The following is a 19,814-nucleotide window of genomic DNA, read 5'->3' on the forward strand; positions in this document are numbered from 1 at the left end:
AAACCAAATTAAAAAGCAATTCCAACACAGATGCAGACTGAGATACTTAAAAGGCTTGTTAAAAGAGGAAGGGCTGCAGTAGGCGCCCAAAAGATAACAGAGATGGTGCCTGTCATTAATTTAAGGGGAGGGAATTCCAAAGGTTTGGTGCCACTACACTAAAGGTCCGTTTCCTATGGTATGCGGAATGGACCTCCTGGTAAGATGGTATCTGCAGAAGCCCCTCACCTGCAGAGCGGAGTGATCATCTGGGTATATAAGGAATAAGACAGTCTTTCAGGTATCCTGGTCCCAAGCTGTAGAGGGCTTTGTACACCAAAACTAGAACCTTGAACTTAGCCCGGTAGCTAATAGGTTTTGTTGTTGTTATGTGCCTTCAAGTCGATTATGGCGACCCTATGAACCAGCGACCTCCAAGAGCATCTGTCATGAACCACCCTGTTCAGATCTTGTAAGTTCAGGTGTGTGGCTTCCTTTATGGAATCAATCCATCTCTTGTTTGGCCTTCCTCTTTTTCTATTCCCTGCTGTTTTCCCCAGCATTTTTGTCTTTTCTAGTGAATCATGTCTTCTCATTATGTGTCCAAAGTATGAGAACCTCAGTTTCATCATTTTAGCTTCTAGTGATAGTTCTGGTTTAATTTGTTCTAACACCCAATTATTTGTCTTTTTCGCAGTCCATGATATGCGCAAAGCTCTTCTCCAGCACCACATTTCAAATGAGTTGATTTTTCTCTTATCTGCCTTTCTTACTGTCCAACTTTCACATCCATACATAGAGATTGGGAATACCATGGTCTGAATGATAACCAGTGCAATTCTTTTAGTAGTGGAGTGACATGTTGGCGATAACCTGCTCCAGTGAGCAGTCTCGCTGCCACATTTTGCACCAGCCGCAGCTTCCAGACCAACCTCAAGGGTAGCCCCACATAGAGCACATTACAGTAATCCAACCTGGAGATTACCAGTGCATGCACAACAGTGATCAGGCTATCCCTGTCTAGAAATGGCCGCAGCTGTCTTACCATCTGAAGCTGGTGAAATGCACTCCTAGCCATGGGCCTCTAGCAACAAAGATGGATCCAGGAGCACCCCCAGGCTATGAACCTGCTCTTTCAGAGGGAATATGACCTCATCCAAAGCAGGCAACTGACCAATGATCTGAACTCGGGAACCACCAACCCACAGCGTCTCTGTCTTGCTAGGATTTCAACTCAGTTTATTGGCCCCCAAGCAGCCCACCACAGAGTCCAGGCACTGGTCCAGGGCTTGCACTGCCTCTCCCAATTCAGATGTTACAGAGAAATAGAGCTGGGTATCATCAGTGTACTGCTGACACCTTCCCCAAATCCCCTGATGGCTGCTCCCAAGGGCTTCATATAGATGTTAAACAGCATGGGGAACAAGATGGTACCCTGTGGCACCCCACAGTACGACTGCCAGGTGGCTGAAAGACAATCGCCCAATGCTATTCTATTAAAACGACCCTGGAGATAGGATCAGAACCACTGTGAAACAGTACCTCCGATACCCATCTCACTAAGTCAGCCCAAAAGGATATCATGGTCAATGGTATCAAAAGCTTCCAAGAGATCAAGTAAGAATAACAGGGTTGCACTCCCCCTGTCCTTTTCCTGATAAAAGTCATCCATCAGGGCAACCAAGGCCAATTCAGTCCCATAACCAGGCCTGAACTCAGACTGGAATGGGTCAAGATAATCTGTTCCATCCAAGAATACTTGCAATTGCTGTACCACAACCCTCTCAATTACCTTCCCTAAGAAGGGGGTATTTGCAACTGGGCGGTAGTTGTCACAAACCAATGGGTCCAGGGTGGCCTATTTCAGGGCAGCTGAAATCACTCCCTCCCACAACGATGTGTTGACCACACCCTGGATCCATTCGGTCAAACCCCCTCAGCAAGCTTTAATAAGCCAAGAAGGGCAAGGGTCAAGAGGACACGTTGCTGGCCGCATTGTTGCAAACACCTTGTCCATGTCATCAGGCCACAACAACTGAAACCGTTCCCAAGAAGTTGCAGCAGATGTTGCACTGGACACCTCACTGGGGACTACAGTAGATGTGGATGAGGCATCAAGATTGCTACGGAGGCAAGCAACTTTACCCTCAAACATTCATGGGATGGTGCAGGAGAAACTTCCAATGAATAACTTGAACTGTACTTTCTAGAAGACTCCTGTAGCTGTCTGTGCAATATTATTTCAATTAAGCACATTTCTCAGTTGGACATAGTTGTTGTATATGGAGGGATCACACTGTGTACTAAAGTAATTTTACACACCGTGGATGCTATGGAAGTTTTGTCTCCTAGAGGGTTACCATTCCAGGACCATAGGAAGAATCCTGCTGGATCAGACAAAAAAAGGCTTACCTAGTCAAGCATCAGTTACAGCATATGAGGTGGGGCAATGCTGCTCACTGGGACCAGGATGGGGCGGGGTGGTGGTGAAGGCAAGAGAAGGGCAAGATTGACAGTGGCAGGGAAGCACAGATGAATGCACAGATGTGCCTGATGACACCATTAACCCGAATCTTTCCCTGTCCTGACTGGCACTGCAGCCAGGCACTGCTGTGGCACCCCACCTCGTGTGCCATGACTGTCCAGCATTCTGTTTTCTCACAGTGGCCAGCAAGATGCCTATGGGAAGCCCACAAACAGGACATGAGAGTAAAAGCTCTCTCCCATTGTTGTTCCCCAGCAGAGGTATGCCTGGAGATAGTATACATTCAGCGAGACTAGTAGTCACATTACTGAGAGCCACTCATAGCTAGGGATGGGTAAATTTGTCCGTTTCGGTTTCTCATTTGAGTTCTCCCATTTCCATATCATTGTGATTTTGTTTTTGTTTGTTTTTTTAGTCCTCATGATTTTATATGCAATTGTTTTAAATATGTTTTTATTGTATTGTGAATTCCCTTTCAGATGCTTCACAGGAAGAGATTTGTAAATGAAATGAATAAATGTGTTTAAAATTGTTGTAACCCACCCTGGGACCTTTGGGTGAAGGGCGGGAAATACATTCTAATAATAAATAAATACATTGATAATTGCATGAATGGTATCTCATCAAGTTTAGCCATCATAGGCTGAGATTTGGAAGTAATTTTATTGGGACAAAAGGTGAATTACATTTTATGTGTATTTCTGTGTTGTTGTTTAGACATTTCCATGGTTTATACCATACAGCTGCCGAAATCAAAAAGAGTTTTAAAGGTGATGGTAGGTAAACTCATGGCAGTCACAGTGCCACAAATGTTACCTTTTAATTTTCAGGTGCCTTTTAAACTCAGTTTTTTAAAAAAGCAAACAAAAAAAGTTTTAAAACATCTAAGTTTACATTGCAGCAGTGAAGGCATTCTCTTGGCCACCTTGCTCAGAATGCCTGAAGAGGAGGGCCCCTTTGGTCCTTTCTCAGAGCCCAGGTGAGGTGACAAAGCTGCTTATAAAGCTGTAAGTTATTGTATTCAACATTGCTGAAAAGAGGAACTATCATGCGTACACTTGATGACTTAAAAGTACATCTAAGAATTAGGAATTGATCATAGCAACAATTTATGGAACACTTATAGGGCATTAATCAGCCATGATCACAATAGCACTTTTTTTTTTTGCTTGATCATCCATGAAGGATGCAGCTCCTCTGATCAATCTTTGAGGGGGGATCTCTAACCCCTCTGCCTCCCCCACTTCTGGGGTCCATGGAGGTATAATTTAAAGATTAGCAAGGGGACAGAGGACTCGCTAACATATTTCCTGCACCATTTTTCCTCCCAAAGTTACTTCCTCTAGTTCATTCATTCATTTTTATTTGTACGCCGCCTTTCCACAAAAAATTGTGCTCAAGGAGACTTACAACAAGGGGAACAGAAATACATCTCAAAAACAATTGCAAAAACAATTTCCTAATAACAAAAATAATAAAACAGTAACAACAAATATAACAGCAAGCATAAATAACTTTTCAATATTATGAACATAATAAAACAATCTTTAAAAAGTTGTGTTGTTTATGCCTACTGCAGGAAAGTTATGGCAGAGAGGAAAGGATTAAAAACCATTCTCTTCCACTGCAGATTGCATCCCTGTTGTATATGTTTACAAAAGGGATACCAGAACTAGGTCTAATCTGTTGTTTAGTGCTTCCAACAAGATACTGTTAAAGAAATATTTATCCGGAACTTATGGCTTCAAAAACCCCTCTAGGATGCACACCTTCACGTGGTGTTAAGAGGCTAGATTCCTAGCAGGGGCACCCATAGTGGAATGGTCAATCTTTGGACACCAGACTAAGATACATCCAAACTCAGAGGAAGGCAGTGGTAAACCACCTCTGAATACCTCTTACTACAAAAACCCTATGAACAGAGTATCCAAAATGCAACACGAGATAGTGCTGGAAGATGAGACCCTTAAGTGAGAAGGCATTCGCCAAGCTACTGGGGAAGAACAAAGGACAAGTACGAATAGCGCTGTGACTAAGGACGTAGCTGGGTCAAAGCCAAAAGGAAGCCCAGAGGCTGATGCACACAGATGCAAAAGGAGAGTCCAGAGTTGTACGATGTACACAATAGGAACATGGAATGTGAGAAGCATGAACCAGGGAAAGTTAGAAATTGTCAAGCAAGAAATGGAACATATCAACATTCCAATATTTGGCATGACTGAATTAAAATGGACGGGAATGGGACATTTTCAATCAGGCAACTATAAAATATTTTATGCAGGAAATGAGAAATTAAGAAGAAACTGTGATGTAGCAAAAGCAATTAAGAGCTATAATGCAAGGTCTGAGTGAATTGTATCAATGAGATTTAACGGGAAACCTATTAACATAACCATCATCCAAGTTTATGCTCCAACGGCAAATGCAGAAGAAGTGGAATTGGGGAGATTTTAGCAGAAATACAGGAAAAAATTGATCACACACCAAAACAAGGTATGCTGGTAATCATGGGGACCTGGAATGCAAAGGTAGGCAACACAGAAGAACTAGGAATTGTGGGGAAATGGGGCTTAGGAGATAGAAGTGTCTCAGGAGAAAGACTTATCAAATTCTGTGAAGCCAATAATTTGTTTCTTGCAAACACATTTTTTGAGCAACCGAAAAGACAACTGTACACATGGACATCACCAAATGGTCAATATAGGAATCAAATTGATTATATAATTGGTAACAGAAGATGGAGAAGTTCCATAGTTTCTGCGAAAACAAGACCAGGAGCAGACTGGGGTACAGATCAAGAACTAGTCATATTGAAAATCAGTGTAAAGCTAAAGAAGAACAATAAAGCAATCATAATGCCAAAATACAATTTTAATAACATCCCAGAAGAGTATAAAGATCAAATAAGGAACAGATTTGAGGCTTTAAACTTAGTTGACAGAGAACCAGAAGACCTATAGAGTGAAGTTAGAGACATTATCAGGGAAGAATGCAAAGAGACAATACCTCTAGTTAAAAAGAGAGAAAGATCTCAATGGATGACTGATGAAACTCTTAAAATGGTTAAAAAGAGAAGGAAAACAAAGCAAAAGGAGATAGAAACACAGTTAGAACACTAAAGGCAACAATACAGCGACTAGTATGTGCTGTGATCTCGATATTGGGGTCACAGCTCTTTATTAAGATTAAAACAAAATTGAGACCAAGGAACATAACAGAACACTTGATTACTCCGCCCGCAACGGGAGATAAGAAGAGGAAGTGCCAGCGAGTGGAAGCGAGTTGATCCAACGTCATCTGGATCAAGGAAGACGGAGGCTATTTTTATTTTTTATTTTTAATTTTAATTTAATTTTAGGGGTGGGGGGCCTGCCTGATCGGCAGATGGGGGCGACATGTGTAAGCCGGAGGGGAATAATGTGGGGAGCCACGGCATCGTGAGGCTTGGCGGCAGATCCTGGGAGGGCGCAGGTGGCAGGCCACGCCAGGTTAGGGGAACAAGGGATAGATGTATTGTACCCATCCCTTGTTCCGGGCCTGCCCAAAACCAGAAGATAACTGGGGGATGTAAGACTCCATCCAACCTCCGACTGCTGTTATGTAACACCAGGTCTGTATTTCAGAAAACATCGCTCATCCACGATCTTATTCTGGATGAGCATGCAGACCTGGTGTGCATTACGGAGACCTGGCTGGATGAGGCCTCAGCAAAATGCAGCAGGTTGGTCATACCTGATTATTGACAGATCGAAATGCTGCCTGAAACATCTTATGGAAAACAGTGTGGAAAACATCTTATGGAAAACAGACCCATTAGATGGATCGCTTGTTATTGCTTAAAAGCGTCTGCAGTTTGAACAAATGTTGGCAATTGGTTTAAAATTAGGATAGGATGATATTTCTTTCCAAGACTACAGGTGAAAATTGTTAACAGTGGAATTCAATACTTGTGTTCTCAGAAACATCACTTTTTAAATCAGGCTTACTATCTAATGTGTGCATAGGACTGCCACCTAAATGACACTAAACAAATAAATGTAATTAATGACATGTTATCAATTAGTTTCACTAAAATGAAAGAAACCATGAAAGCACTCAACATACATTACCTATAAAGCATGTTGGGAATGTTGACAGAAGTGTAATCTAATTGCCAGCAAGGCACCAAGACATTTTGAAATACACAGGTTTGCACATAGTGGGTCTGTCATTTGCTGGTAGCATGCAGGCTTCTAAAAGGTTAACCTCATTGCTCTTTTATTTCAAAACAGACATGAAGAGAAATAAATGACTGCACAGCTGGATACAGTCTGTTGTTTTCTACATACCACGCTTGTCTTCTTTAAGATTATGGGCAACATGCTGAAAGACACCCCAAGAAAGGTATTTAGTGGAACATGTCATTCTGAGAGAGTTATTAATGTGAGATTTGCAGAACTATAGTTGATGAAAATTAATGGATTCTCAGTAGGACTTTGAAGCCAAAAAGGAAATACATCTGTGAAAGCAATTTGTTCCCATTGGGAAGTGTCAGCTTGTATATTAGCTGATTTTCAAAATTCCTAACTTGCCTACAAACTGTATTACCTATGATGCTTTGTTTATCTCAAATCGTCCATGCAACAACCTTTTCACAAAGTGGAAAATAGTGTTGTGCAAGCTTATTGTGGACCAGACAAATTGCAGCCTGATTCTACCTACTCCCCTGAGGGTGGGACCATACCTCATTCGCAGAACACATAGTTTGCATTCTAAAGGTCCTAGGGTCAATCCCCAGTGCCTCCAGTTTGAAGAATGGAGTAGCAGGTGATGGGAAAAGACCTCTGTTTGAGGCCCTAGAGTGCAACTGCCCAACTGATTGGGTATAAGGCAGCTTCTGAAGTTCCTAAGGTGAAAGTCTTCTCTCTCCATAGTGGGTCACACCTGCTTCCCACCCATGAGTGCCTTATGTGGGGGTTGCTGTGAGTTGCTGAAGCAGAAGGCAGACATTTGTTCAGTACTGCCACTAGCAGCTATTGTTCCAGGCTGGGAACAATCTCAGCACAAGGCTCCCAGTATGGATGGTTGCAATCCTAGTACTTGGGTCAATGCATCAGAGGGTTACAACATAGTACTCATAGAGCACAGCAGCCACAGGAGTCTTCTGTGTCACTGTTGAAGAAGGTGAGATTTGTGAGGGCTCTTTTGCACAAGATGCTGTGAAATAATTAAAATTCAAATCAATCTCAGATTTCTCTCAATACCGCATTTTTTTAAAAAAAGGTTATAAACTAAAATTGTTTAATTAATTGACACATCTTCAGAGGGCTTCAGAGTGTCCGTTAAGTCGGACAGATGGGCGACTAATAAATAAAATTTTATTATTATTATTATTATTATTATTATTATTATTATTATTATTATTATTATTATTATTATTATTATGGTGGCTGTGGTACCATTCAGTTGGGCGATTGTTAACCTGGTCATCACACATGTTCCCAGTTCTTAGATAATTAAAACTCTGCGGTTATTTTTCATGAAGAAAAAACAGTCCAGTTCCCTCACCTCAATGTCCTCTGTGTGTAGTTGTGGTGGACTACAATTAGGAACTGTGAGCTCCCAAAATGAGTCCCCCCCTCCACTGGGAGATAAAAAAGTTAAAGTTCTAAGTTAGTTTGCTCCCCCACTCCCAGTTTCTCTCAACACCCTTCCCCACCCCCTGGCTTGGATTTGATCATGAATTTGAGAAGAATATGTGTCATTAGTAACTGAGATAAGCAATATGAAGCTGTTTAAACACTCTAATATAGAAATTCTAACTGGTTGTGGTATTTTTAACACAACTGAACATTGAGTGACAGCTCCAATGTCTCTTCCAGCACCAAGGACAGAGATTCAAGGAGCTGGTGATCCCATTTCTTACATATACATTTGGAATACATTTCTCCCTCTGACAAAGACCAAGTTTGTGCCAAACATATGGCCCAGAGGTCTTTTCAGCCCCTTTAGCTGTCCTCAGTATGGCCTGCAGGACCCTCACCACATTTTTCTATTCAAAGAAAAGAGAAAGATTAACATGAAAAATGGAAATGGACTGCCTTCAAGTCAATTCCGACTTATGGCGACCCTATGAATTAGGGTTTTCATGGTAAGCGGTATTCAGAGGAGGTTTACCATTGCCTTCATCTGAGGCTGAGAGGCAGTGACTGTCCCAAGGTCACCCAGTCAGCATCATGGCTGTGTGGGGATTCAAACTCTGGTCTCCCAGGTCATAGTCCAGCACCTTAACCACTACACCACACTGGCTCTAAAGATTAAAATATTCCACCCAAATTATTGAAACCATATTCACAGCTCACAATGCAATCCTAATAATGTCTACTCAGAAGTGAGTCTTGAATTCAATTAGACTTACTCCCAAGTAAGTTGGGTTAGGATTGTAGCATAAGGAGCCAATGCCCAGAGTTGGGCAAAGAGAGGGACTGACTCACTTTTTGCCATTTTATTCATGCTGTAAAACAATACAGTTATCATTCTGAGAGAGACCAAGGATGCCTCAAGCAAAAACAATATAATTTCCACTTTAATGACCCACTGAGGTGGAAATGATTAATTGGTGTCAAAAGTTAGATGACTTATGTCACCTTAGTTGGTTGCATTGGCTGCTGTTAGTTACTGGGCCATGTTCAAGTAATTGTTATTAACAACCCTGCACAGTTCAGAACCAGGTTACCTGAAGGATGGTCTGCCTCTGTACAGACCTATAAGATCACTTTGATCATTGGGAAAGAGTTTACTTGTGGCACAACATCCTACAGAATTTCATTGGGTGGTGTGAGCCAAAAAAAGGGGCATTTTATGCTATTACCCCTATGATTTAGAATACCTTTCCCCATGCCAGACATGAAACATCATCAGTTATTTGCTCAGATGTCTTTTCTGCACAAGCTTTCCTTAATCCACAAGATTGCACCCTTTTGCCACTGAACTTTGTTATTGTTTTAATGATACTGTTTTAGTGTTTTTATGTTGATGGCTAATGTTGAAGCTCCCTCTACCCCACCCCCATGGGTTGCCAAAGCTGCCACCTGGCAACCACGCTGCTGCCACCATCAACCTCTTGCTCAGGCTGCAGCCTTTGAGGCTGAGGCCATGGAGTTCACTGGCTTGCTTTGCTCCCGCCGTCAGGATGTGACATTGTGATGGCACGATGGCTTACAAAAATATAGTAAGAAACAGTCAGACTTTCTAACTGTAAAACTATTCCTCCAGCCTGCATCCAAACAGGGGGGATGCCCAGTAGCTAGTAGCCACCAATGGTCTTTTAAGTAATCATTTGTTTACTGAAAAGCAAACAATATACTCTTCACCCCTTTCTCCAGCTGCAGAATTCACTCCTGTGGCCTTGGCTGATTATAGTCCAACTGCCAAGCTATTGTTCTCCATCCTTCAGATGAGGTCTCCAGGAATTAGCAGTCACCAACTGCCTAAACCCACCAATGCTCATTTAAGCAAGAATATATGAACTTCCTGAGACAACAGGAAACTATAAGCCCTATAGCAAATTTAAGTGCTGCAAACTAGATTCAGATAAACCTCCACTTTTACAAATGCCAGTAAGGAATTGGATGACTTAGGACTGTTCCCATTTCAGGGGATATTTATAGAAATGTTATGACAAGATGGATTCTCAGCTGTTCCTGCTGAAACATATAGATTCAGGAAGAAATGAAGTCTATGGCAATTTAGTTTTAGGGCTTAGCCACCATGATTTTAGAAAAGCCAAGACTACAGAAAGCAAGCTTTCCTTAGAAAGTAATCCCTCTACACCAGAACAAAACTACCCACAGTGGGAGATCACAGAAAAAGTTCATGTTGAGGTAGGGGGAAAGGATTTACCTATCAAACTAAAATCTAAAACAATTTACCTGGCAGTATGCCTTATTAAACTCAATGGGACTTATTTCTGAGGAGACACGCATAGGATTGCACATGGACTTTCCTGACTGAAAATCTGCTGGGGGAAAAATCTCATGTAAAATATTTGAGATTTTCTGTCAGAATGTGTGGGTACTTAGGTATGAAAAATAATTCCCATTTTGCTTGGATGAGTAGGCTCAGAGTTGGGATCCTTTTCTCAAGAAATGTGGCAGGACATAGTGCCAATATCTAGTACAATCTGCACTTCATCTCAGAAGCTGCCGCAGATTAAGATTCCACATCTTGATTCATTCAAAGGAACCAATATATTAAAAAGGTACATTTCCCTGCAGTGGCCTCTTTTTAGATGTCATAAGAAGCTATGCCCCTTCAAGCTGGCTGCTTAAAACTGCGAGCCTAGCTACAATTGCATTTACTCACAAGTAGGGTCACCCCTAAAGGGGCAACCCATATGTAAATGTATTGGCAATGTGTCATACCAGTACAATACCTTTTGGCTTCTTCCCAGAATTTCTGTCCTTGTGAGATATAAAATTATACTGTAACATCTTTGTTCCTCTGCTCATCTTTGAACATGTGCTCTGTAAATGTCATTTTGATCATATTACTCCTCTGCTACACTGGCTTCTCCTGACTTTTCATCTTCACTTTAAGCCCCTTGTCTTTCAAATGCCTCCATAGTCTTGATCCTGTATACCCATCTCCTTTTCCTTCCCTACATATTTCTCTCCGACTTTTTGCTCTGCACCTGTACCAGGATTCTTATCCGGTCTAAAATTAGCCTCTCTATTCCCTACCTATATCTCTTCCCTCATGCAGCTCGTTATCACTGGAATTTCCTGTTCAGACATCTGACTCCCTTTCTCTGTCTTTACATTCAAGTGTCTTCTTAAAACACATCTGTTCACCCTGCTTATACCTATTGATCAACCTCCACTTCTGTCTCCATTTACCATAGACTCTAAACTTGTAGACAATATGCCTGTGTTGTCTTTAATTTTTATGGAAATCGTTTGCTTAGAAATGTTAAATTAAGTATTGTTATTCATTCATTTATTATATTGGAGACACTGTGTCCCCATCATGAATGGAACAGCTCCGAGATATAGTAGCAGCTCCTGATATAGCAGCAATGAAGGACTTGTGGTCCTCCAGATGTTGTTGGACTCCAAGTCCCTTCAGAAGCCAGCCAGTACAGCCAGTTGTCAGGGATGATGGGAGTTGTAGTCCAGCAACATCTAAAGGGCCCAAGGTTTCCCATCCCTGTACTAGAGGATGGGTGGGAAATAATTTTTGCTGATTCCCTCTTCCCTCTGTTTTCTCCAGCCCACCTCCCAACCCTCTGGAGCATCTTTTCAGGTCTTCCAAATGGAGAAGGAGAAAACAGAAAAGATGTCTCCTTGCCTTTCTCCAGTAGGAGCATCTTGTGAATGGAGTTCTGCTCGGGAGAATTATGGATCCATGATAATAATACTATGAGGCTGTCACAGCCATAGACAGATTCTTTTGTAGTACGGCTAGATTCAGTCATGGGGTTTATTGCATTAGTTTTACTGATTATAATGGTAGTGCTTCTTCACCAATTTCTAACATTCCTTTAACACTGCAGTATCTGCTGCATTATGGAATTGTGGTTTTTTGACCAATATACCGCCAAGTCGTGCTAAATTTCATTCATACCAGTGGATGTATAACAAACATCAATAACAGACATAATTGGACATGGCACTACTCCCCCACCTTTTCTGCATATGCGCACTTCAGTTCTGCCATGAAAACAGTGAGAAAGAACTATATGGTGATATACCACCCCAAATGTTGTCATTTTACTCCCACCATTTACTGGGTTAATCAGGCTGCAAATTGATTTTTTCTGGAAGCAATTAACTCATAAATGAACACTGAACTTCCACTATGGTCTGCTAGATTTCCAGGAGTGGCATTTATTTATTTTATTTTATTTAAAATATTTCTATCCCACCCTTCTACCCTATAATAGGGCACTCAGGGCGGCTTACAGTAATGAAGGGACTACAGAGGTAAAAATTAACATAGAAGGCATAAAATCAGTGTCAGACTCTTTTACATCACGTGAAAGATCAAACACAATGTGGAATTACCAGGTAAGGAAATGTTGGGGAAATGGAACAAACTGTTCTCTGAATGCAGCCTAGAATGGCTCCAGCTGATATTTTGGCATTAAAAAAAAACACCTTCAACAATCCAAATTCTGCTACAAAAAGTACAGTGGCTCTTATATGTTATGCAAATTTGACAAATTTTTATGATTTTGATACATTCTGTAGTCTTTACTAATTTGCATCATTTACTTTGGGTTTGCTAGTCTTGGGATAGGAGTATGGAACTAGACAGGGTACAGAGGCCCCATCCCTAGACACTGAAAAAAATCTTACTCAACTCTGTCTCTACCAGATATTTCCTATGTACTTTCAAGCCAATTTTACATATCATTCAAATTCCAATGGCAAGAATCTTGGGGAGGGGAGTGTGTGTTTGTTTGTTTGTGTGTGTGTGTGTGTTTAAATAAAAGCCAAAATTCTGAAGAAGCTGGATTCTGCCATTTTCTCACTTTCCTGGAAAATAGCAGCATAAGGATAGCCATAATCCTAATCCACATCATGGGACAAAAAGCACTTCTTTAGGAACTCTGATTAATTCGATCCCTGTAAATATATGCTGGTCATGCTATCAAGCTCCACAGGGCAAAACTACAAAGGATTTAATGGGAAGTCGACAAAAAAATCCATTTTCCATTTTACTTCATTTGCAGGAAGGCTTCTCTCCTTGTTCTACACATTTGAGGAAAGTGACACCTTCTGTTTGAAAATAGTAACACAATTTCATCTGACATCAATGGGTGTTGCTGTTATTTGGACTGAGAGCTAAACTATGCCAGAGGTTGACAGAGTTTCGTGTGTTTAAGCCTGGAGCTGTCCAAATCATTTATATAACTGGAGTGGGATTTCCCTGTGGTTGTAACAGCTAAGTCAGCCATTCTGATCATTCTATTGAGCAGCAGGGTAAAAATCTTCGCAATAAATAAATAAATAGTTGTGGGTTTTTTGCTTTTTAAAAAGCTGCTCAGTCATTTTAACCATAGATTAAATACACTTATAGAAAGGAAAGACATTTAAAATATGACCGGCAGAGCAATCCTATGCTTGTCTGTATAGTCTATCTGTAACTGCTTTTGGAATGTGTTAAATTGTTTTTAGAATACTTTGTTGTTGTTGTTAAATTGTTTTGTTGATGTGTTTGCTGCCTGAACTCATTTGGGAGGATGGGCAGGATATAAATTCTGTTTTATTATTATTATTATTATTATTATTATTATATTGTCTACTCAGAGGTAGGCCCTCAATGAGTTTGATCGGCCTTACTCCCTGGTAAGTGTGTATTAGGATTTCAGTCTGAAACAGCTTTTCAAAGATTAATATTCATTCATTCATAGATTTATATAACCTGTTCCTCATCACACGTGATCTTGTCAGGTCACGAAAATGTAAAACACAAGAAATAACAAAAACAATAACAGATATACTTTAAAATACAACCATCTCCATCTATTCAGTATATTCCACCATATTTTAAAACAGACAAACAGTATAATACGCTCCAGTCTTGAGCGAGGCACAGTAGTTGGATAGCCACTGAGAGAAGAATTAGGAGATGTTTCTAACAGACCAGCACAACTTCCTCTGTTTTTTAAAGAAAATAACATCTCTCTCTTTGTCAGCCTTTCTGACATGTAGACATTGACCTCTGGAGGGCACTCTTTGGCTCTGTGCAGGTGTTCAGTAGATTATTTTCCAGGGATCTGAAAGTAATTTAACAAGACTATTATTGTCTGTGAGCACATGATAATTTATTATTTTTATTCTATAACTGTAGTTGTGGCAAAAATGTTTTGTAGAGGTTTTCTAATGCTTCAAAAACCTGCAACTCTCCTCTTTAACAACAGTTTTATTTTATTAACTTGATAGACGAAAGTAGTAATCAATCTTTAATATACATTAAGAAGTACTTAAAACAGGTTGATACAGATAAACCATATTTATGGTTTCAGTGTTACTATATTAGCATTAAGAAGTAAATAAATCCAGCTCAGCCATCTCTCTACCCCCCCCCAATTTATTGAGCAGTTATAATGAGTCAGTTTTTTCCATTGTCTTAGCTTGCTCCAACTTGTCCAGCTTTCATCAAATACTTTATCCTGGTACCAAACTTAATTTCAGTGCCTGCCATACACTGTTTTTGAAGCCATTGTTGTTGTTATGTGCCTTCAAGTCAATTACGACTTATGGCGACCCTATGAATCAGTGACCACCATCTGCCGTGAACCACCCTGTTCAGATCTTGTATTTCAGGTCTGTGGCTTCCTTTATGGAATCAATCCATCTCTTGTTTGGCCTTCCTCTTTTTCTATTCCCTTCTGTTTTTCCCAGCATGATTGTCTTTTCTAGTGAATCGTGTCTTCTCATTATGTGTCCAAAGTATGATAATCTCAGTTTCATCATTTTAGCTTCTAGTGATAGTTCTGGTTTAATTTGTTCTAACACCCAACTATTTGTCTTTTTCGCAGTCCATGGTACGCACAAAGCTCTCCTCCAACACCACATTTCAAATGAGTTGATTTTTCTCTTATCTGCTTTTTTCACTGTCCAACTTTCACATCCATACATAGAGATCAGGAATACCATGGTCTGAATGATTCTGACTTAAGTGTTCAGTGATCCATCTTTGCATTTGAGGACCTTTTCTAGTTCTCTCATAGCTGCCCTCACCAGTCCTAGCCTTCTTCTAATTTCTTGACTATTGTCTCCATTTTGGTTAATGACTGTGCCGAGGTATTGATAATCCTTGACACGTTCAATATACTCATTGTCAACTTTAAAGTTACAGAAATCTTCTGCTGTCATTACTTTAGGCTTCTTGACGTTCAGCTGTAGTCCTGCTTTTGTGCTTTCCTCTTTCACTTTCATCAGCATTCGTTTCAAATAATTACTGGTTTCTACTAGTAGTATGGTATCATCTGCATATCTTAAATTATAGATGTTTCTCCCTCCAATTTTCACACCTCCTTCATCTTGGTCCAGTCCCACTTTCCGTATGATATGTTCTGCGTATATATTAAACAGGTAGGGTGATAAAATACACTGCTGTCTCACATCCTTTCCAATTAGGAACCAATCAGTTTCTCCATATTCTGTCCTTACAGTAGCCTCTTGTCCACAGTATAGGCTGCACATCAAGACAATCAGATGCAGTGGAACCCCCATTTATTTTAAAGCATTCCATAGTTTTTCATGATTTACACAATCAAAGACTTTGCTGTAATCGATAAAGTACAGTGTGATTTCCTTCTGAAATTCCTGGGTCCGTTCCATTACCCAATGTATGTTTGTGATATGATCTCTGGTGCCTCTTCCCTTCCTAAATCCAGCTTGGACGTCTGGCATTTCTCGCTCCCTATAAGGTAAGAGCCTTTGTTGTAGTATCTTGAGCATTAGTTTACTTGCATAGGATATTAAGGCAATAGTTTGATAATTACTGCGTTCTGTGGGATCCCCTTTCTTTGGAATTGGGATGTATATTGAACGCTTCCAGTCTGTGGGCCATTGCTTAGTTTTCCATATTTGTGGACAAATGCAGAGCTTGGAGGGGAGGGGGTAGTTGGGGGAGGGGGTAGTGGAGCCGCTCATGATTCAAAATCCCAGTGTCACGGTTTCATACGGAGCCAAGCCACAAACATCATCAAACTAGCTATCCAACTGGACAGCATCTGCTGATACTACCCAGAAGCCCATGAAACTTGGATTTCTGTGTGCTTCATTTCCCACTGATAGAAAGGTAGCTGGTCATTCTAATTGGCCCATAAGGCATCCAGGCAGGGTCACCCCTTTGACCAAGGTCTCAGCAGTAGCTTAGAAGAGATGAAGCCAGAGCATACCAGAAAAGGCTGGCTTATTGTGACTCCTGAGGCTGAGTGGAACATGTGAGAAAAGGATATTCCTTGCAAGGACCAGAAAATTCTTGCAGCACAGATTGGGCCCTGCAATTTCTTGTAAAATTCAGAGTGAAATTGAAATGTCACTGTCAGGAGAAATGAACTTCCCATGTATCAAATAAAATGAAATAAAATGCATGGTCACCCTGCTGCCAAAAGAGCTACGAGTTGTGGAAAGGAGCTATTATCTCTCTCTTATGATATTCTAGACACAAACCCTTTAAAAGAAGGATAATCTTCTGACAATCTTAGATGACAGTGGGTTCAAGTTAATAATACATTGCTGAGTAACGTTACTGATATTAAACGGACAGGTAGTATGTGTCCTATTACTTTCTTAGTCAATATGTGTACAAAATTCTACTTTACAAGGATAAGGCAAATGATGGGCAATTTAGCTGACTTGCTGTATGGGCAGGCAGGCAATATTTGTTTCCATGGTTATGTGCACCATTTGATTTGACAGTTATGGCTCTTTAATTTGGTAGAGTAGTCTTTATTTGTTTTCCATTGTGAGTCTTTTCAGAAAACCAATTCCACATAGTACAAGGAAGTTAGTGATGGAAGACTGAATAGAGAAAGCTGCGGAGATGTCAGTGGGGCTAACCCACTTGTTGTATCCATTAGCATGGATGTTAATATGAAGCTTGGATTTCAGAGTTAAATTCAGGCCAAATTTACTATGAACTCTAGGCATTTACCCTTAAAACGCCCTGTTTACTTTTCTCTGTAAATATATGCATGTGTTAATTACAAATGCAATATATACAATCTATGTAAATGTCTCTTCAATTTCCCATCAGAAAATCAAGCCTACGGTATTGCATATTAGCAAAAGAATTTACCCAAAGCACAATCATCCAATGCTAATCCCACAATATTCCTACTTTGGTTTACTCCCAGGTAAAAGTGCATAGCATTACAGACCTAGGGCTGGTTCACACTGCAGCTGACTTCAGCTGAATTTCAGATTAGAGGAAGCTTTTCTCATCGCAATAGGATTTAAAGGTTCACACTTCTTACTTTATATGAACCCTCAAGCTGCTTTTTTCTGTTCATACTGAAGGGAAAGGGTTGATCTCACAGCTTCCTAATGACCAAGGCCTCTTAAGATCAAAGTATCTCTTCCTCTGCAGCAGGCTTGCAGAATGGGAGCCAGCAGGAAAAGGTAAACAAAGGGGGGGGGAGAGTGGGCCGAGCTACCTGTCTACATGCCATTAGAGATGCGAAGCGCAAACGGTTTTTCCTTTCCTTTTCGGATTTAAAGTGGATTGATTTGCTTCGGATTTAAAGGGGAAAGCAGTGGGACACTCCCCTTTGCCTCCTACGTCATGTGATCACTGTGAATTTAATAGGTATGCAGGGAGGCTCGATCTCAAATTAAACTGCCATGTGAACGAGCCCCTAGTCAGAATTGATAGGGAGATTGGGTAAATACACAATTTAGTATAATACAATATTTCCTGAAACAAAGGTAACATATTTTACACTGTAATCCTATACATGTCTACTCTATCCCATTGAGTTAAGTGGGGCTTGTTCTTAGCTACATAGGTATAGGATTGCAGCTGTAATAAGGCAAGGGGTGAGGGCAGAAAGGTAAAATCTATGCCTATCCATGGGGAGAAGTATGTTCTGCTCCTGCATTGGGAGCACAACTATTTCCCTGTAGTTGGATCATCCACACCCCTCTGACAGTGACCTGCCCACTGACACCACCAGAAATCCTGCCCAAGGGAGAATATTCCACAAGGTGGATCTGTTGGCAGGCTTTCATCCCCAGTACCAAAACCTGAGACCATTTCTGACATAGTCCAAGATTCCAAGCTAGAATGCTTGGTCCCAGGCTATGGTTTGAAGGCACATGAGGCCAGTACTCTGCTAAATCTAAGCAGGGTCAGGTCTGGTCAGTGCCTGGATGGGAGACTGCCTGCGAACCATATGTAAGCCACATTGGGTTTCTATCATGAAAAGAAAGGTGGGGTATAAATGTAATAAATAAAAAAATAAATGCTACATATTTGGACTCAATGGAGGAGTAGAATTTAGGAGGTAATAAAGCTTTCACTAGTCTTTGATGGAACTGTATCTGTGCTGGCTATAGAGGTGATCTAAATTCTGCAGATTCCTTCACTGACCTTCTTGGTACCTGTCACCTTGGCTATCCTTTTATAGTGGCAGTCTTCAACCTTTTCAAACCCATGACCCACCTTTATCTCAAACACCCATTTGGGGATCTGTTTCTTGATTTTTATACCATATACTGTATGCGTATGGAAGCAATGCTGCTGTTGGAACTCTGCTTTGTTAGGTCAGGCTGTAAACCAGTAGTAGCGGGCCTGACCCACCAGCTGAAGGCCAATGTTCTATCACACAGGAGGGCAGAAGGTAGACTGGGATGTACTGGTACATCTCTGAATGATTTTCAGTAGGTTGGCAAAAGTCGTGACTCCTAATTGCCGCCCTGGGCTCCTGAAGGAGAAAGGGCGGAATATAAATCAAATAATAAATATAAATAAATACATTGCTTAACAATAACAAAAACACTTTCCTCCAAATTAGGTTGTTGAAATAAAGGAAGGTAGGGAGGTGGGAACCAGGAGTAGATTTTGGTACGGCTCTCAATATCTAAGGGTATGTTGCATCTCTCACTAAAACAGTATTTTGTACCAGGCTCTGGTTGGTGGATCTCCGGGTTCAAAGAAAGAAAGAAAGAAAGAAAGAAAGAAAGAAAGAAAGAAAGAAAGAAAGAAAGAAAGAAAGAAAGAAAGAAAGAAAGAAAGAAAGAAAGAAAGAAAGAAAGAAAGAAAGAAAGAAAGAAAGAAAGAAAGAAAGAGCAGATACTGCCACCCTGAAGCCTGCCTGCCCCTGCTCTAGGTTAGATATTCTAAATGCAAAGAAGATAAATAAATATTGTGTTGTGATTGAACTGCAGCTCACTTGCTCTTCTTTGATTCCTTCTTGGAATGTGCAAAAGCAGCCTGAGTCCAGTTTTCCACCAGACAGCTCATGATTATACAGCCACAAGAGTGCCTGTATACTATAGCCAGTGTGGATTTTTCACATTCTGCAATGTTAAATTGAAAATACCAATTGGAAATGCCATTCTGATGCTTCCCATAAACTCATTTCAAAACAAAACCTTACAAAACTTATATTCCTGAACTCAGAAATGCTTGCTGAACAATCCTCTCAATTTTCAATTTTCATGGCGATATACAAAACAGCCAGAAAGAACTGAGAGTTCAAAGGCTAAAGACAGAGAGAGAAAAACCCAGACACCTTTTGGACTTTTTTCTCTCAGAGTCAGGGGCGTCACTACCGGGGTGCGGAGGGTGCAGACCGCACCCGGGTGACACCCTGAGGGGGGTGACAACCAGAGCCACCCCGCCCTGCGCC

At 40.8% G+C, this 19,814-nt stretch overlaps 1 long non-coding RNA gene across 2 annotated transcripts in view; it reads left to right on the forward strand.

Moving 5' to 3' along the window:
- The window catches only part of LOC133380234 (uncharacterized), a 69,003-nt gene extending 49,878 nt beyond the window's left edge, over positions 1–19,125 (forward strand). For both annotated transcript variants that reach the window (XR_009761388.1, XR_009761389.1), the window contains exons 2-3: positions 6,736–6,847; positions 19,089–19,125. This is a non-coding gene — a long non-coding RNA (uncharacterized LOC133380234). The remainder of the gene's footprint in view (positions 1–6,735; positions 6,848–19,088) is intronic.
- The last annotated feature ends 689 nt before the right edge of the window (positions 19,126–19,814 follow it).

The sequence above is a fragment of the Rhineura floridana genome, chromosome 3, assembly GCF_030035675.1.
Source record: "Rhineura floridana isolate rRhiFlo1 chromosome 3, rRhiFlo1.hap2, whole genome shotgun sequence".
Lineage (NCBI taxonomy): Eukaryota > Metazoa > Chordata > Lepidosauria > Squamata > Rhineuridae > Rhineura > Rhineura floridana.